Below are 2,463 nucleotides of genomic sequence, written 5' to 3'. Positions count from 1 at the left end.
TAGTCTTTGAGGATTCTCCTTACTTTCCAAAGAGGCTGTGTGAGTTTGAAGTCCCACCAACAATGTAAAAGTGTTCTCCTCTCTCCACATCCACACCAGCATCAGAGAAACGCAAATCAAAACCATCTTGAGGTATCACCTAACCTTACTAAGATTAGCTGTGATCTCCACGGTTGTGAGGCATCTTTAGCACCGTATGGCAGGAGCAGATTTCATGTCAGCTCAGCACCTTGAACAGCTCCTTTCTGCCCTTGGGCTCTGCTGCAGGTACCTACTTTTGTTTTTTCTTACAAGCTTAAATTTACCTGAAAAACTCCTTCCAGATTTTGCTTCAAATTTATATTTTGTTTTGTATTTATTCTATTTAATATAAAACATTCTCTTATTTCCAAATTCATCTTACCAGTTATAGTAACACCGGACCCCCTTTGCTATTGGTGTTTGTGACTGGACCAGCTCTACTCACATGGCTCACACGCTAACCACATGCTATATGAGGATGTCCCATCCACAGGGGTGCCAGGACCTGGGCTTCTATGCTCAGTTCACAGAAATGATGTGACCCTGAGGACTCCAGCACCTCTGGGATTTCTGCTGTTGATAGTGAGAACTTTGCTCATGTCACTGTGTTTTAGTGTTATACTACCTACAGCTTGTTTCTCATAATTGAATGCCAGAAGGTTAGACACCCAGGTTGGCCCTACCAAGCGCTGTGATATTACCCTTAGAATGCCATGGGGGCATCTCCATAATAGTCAATTCTACAGTTGTCAGAGGGGCAGCCCAAGGAATTCCTGCACATCAGCCCTCCACATTTTTGCTTAAATTAATGTTTGGAGAATGAGTAATGAGAACAATTTAGTGAAGCAATATAGACAGTGTACATGTCATTTAATATTCAAATTCACTTATCTTGCTAAGTGAGCAAAAGATATTAAGACTATCTGGCACCTACTGATTTCTAGTTTGCAATTCTCCTTCTTTTAGGTGTCAGTCCTCCTTACCCAAATACTTATTTTATAAATGAAAAATCTTAGTTCTTTAAAAAAGTTCTAACCAGTCTCAATTAATAGAAGCTAGGGTGAAAATTAATGTAGCCTAAATTATATAAGTCAGCAGATGGTTTTATAATGACATAGACTAAAATACCCAATGAATAATCACATATAAATTTAAATTTTATAATGTTTAGAAATAATGATCATTAAATATGTTAACATACATTAAAATTCTTAGAGTCTTTAAAATATGATTCTGAAAATACATTGTCATTGATTAAATAAGTGGTTGTGTCTCAATTACAGACAGAAATAATTTGTATACCTTTTTGGCATTTCTTAGAAACCTCTATGTTATTTTATTTAATTCTTAGAAAAATGCTGGGAGGTAGGAAAAGTTGGTATCATTATCTTCTAGTAGAAATAAATTTGTTCAATAAAATGTATTTTAAAACTGTTAGAAATGGAACTAGACTCTTCTGACTTCTAGTATTATTTTGGTCTCTATTGAAATGCTGAAATATTCCTTTTTTCCCCCCTAAGAATAGCGCTCTTAAACATTTTCTCATTAGCAAGAATCAATTATAGCTCTGTTTTTCGCCAGATATCTTGCAGGACACTAAGAACCCAGCAGTAATAAGATGGTTTTTGTCCTCAAAAAATGGACAGTCTGGTAAATACTTCTTAAAGTCCATGTCATACACCAATCTGGAAATCATAGACACAAGAGATAATTTGTCTTTTAACTATAATATGATGCAGTCTTATTTTTTTCCTTAAAATATTACTAATTGAGGAAAGAGAAGCTCGTGAGTGCAGACCCACTTGCTTTATCTGCAGGGCTGAGTGGATGGTCAGTCTCCCAGGAGCTAGAAATAGGGATCCCATCATTGCCTGTTGTTGACTTGATGTGCAGCTCTGAGAATATCATCAACCTGTTCAGTGCTAAGTTCTTTCATTGGTAAAATGATCCTCGTAAAACTTGACCCATCTATCTCACAGGATTGACATGAGGGGAAAAATGTGTTGTTTTACAGGTAAAATGGGAATTGAAGAGTGTAGGAGGACTGAACAGACACAAGGGTAGTGGTGTTTAATTTTGGACTGTGTGAAGAGATTGCTATGAAATAAATAGTGTTACTATGCATAATAAAATTGCTGCATTGATGATATCCAGCACATTTTTAAATTGGGGAATGGCAATTTGGGTTTTGAATTGGGATCGGGCATATCCCTAGGACCACAGGTAAAGGTAAACCGAGTAATAGATATCGGAGCTGAAGGCACGTTTCATGTTCTCTCTGAACTCCCCAACATTCCAGATGAGCTTTGTCAATACAGGCTCACAGGCTAAGGTAGATGAAATGGCTTTGGCTTAAGCTCTTTATAAATGTAAAAATGCATTTTAATGCCAGACGGAGGGGTAAGTTACTGTTAGAAACCTACAATAATTCCCAAATTTTAG

At 36.9% G+C, this 2,463-nt stretch overlaps 1 protein-coding gene across 3 annotated transcripts in view; it reads left to right on the top strand.

Annotated features, from left to right (window-relative positions):
- Positions 1–2,463, top strand: part of LRFN5 (leucine rich repeat and fibronectin type III domain containing 5) — a 215,266-nt gene that overhangs the window by 31,200 nt on the left and 181,603 nt on the right. The gene's annotated exons all lie outside the window — the stretch shown is intronic.

Source organism: Otolemur garnettii, unplaced genomic scaffold (genome assembly GCF_000181295.1).
Source record: "Otolemur garnettii isolate 467f Iridium unplaced genomic scaffold, OtoGar3 scaffold00054, whole genome shotgun sequence".
Taxonomy (NCBI): Eukaryota; Metazoa; Chordata; class Mammalia; order Primates; family Galagidae; genus Otolemur; species Otolemur garnettii.
The sequence above is the reverse complement of the archived record's forward strand: the minus strand, read 5'-3'. Positions and strand labels throughout refer to the sequence as shown.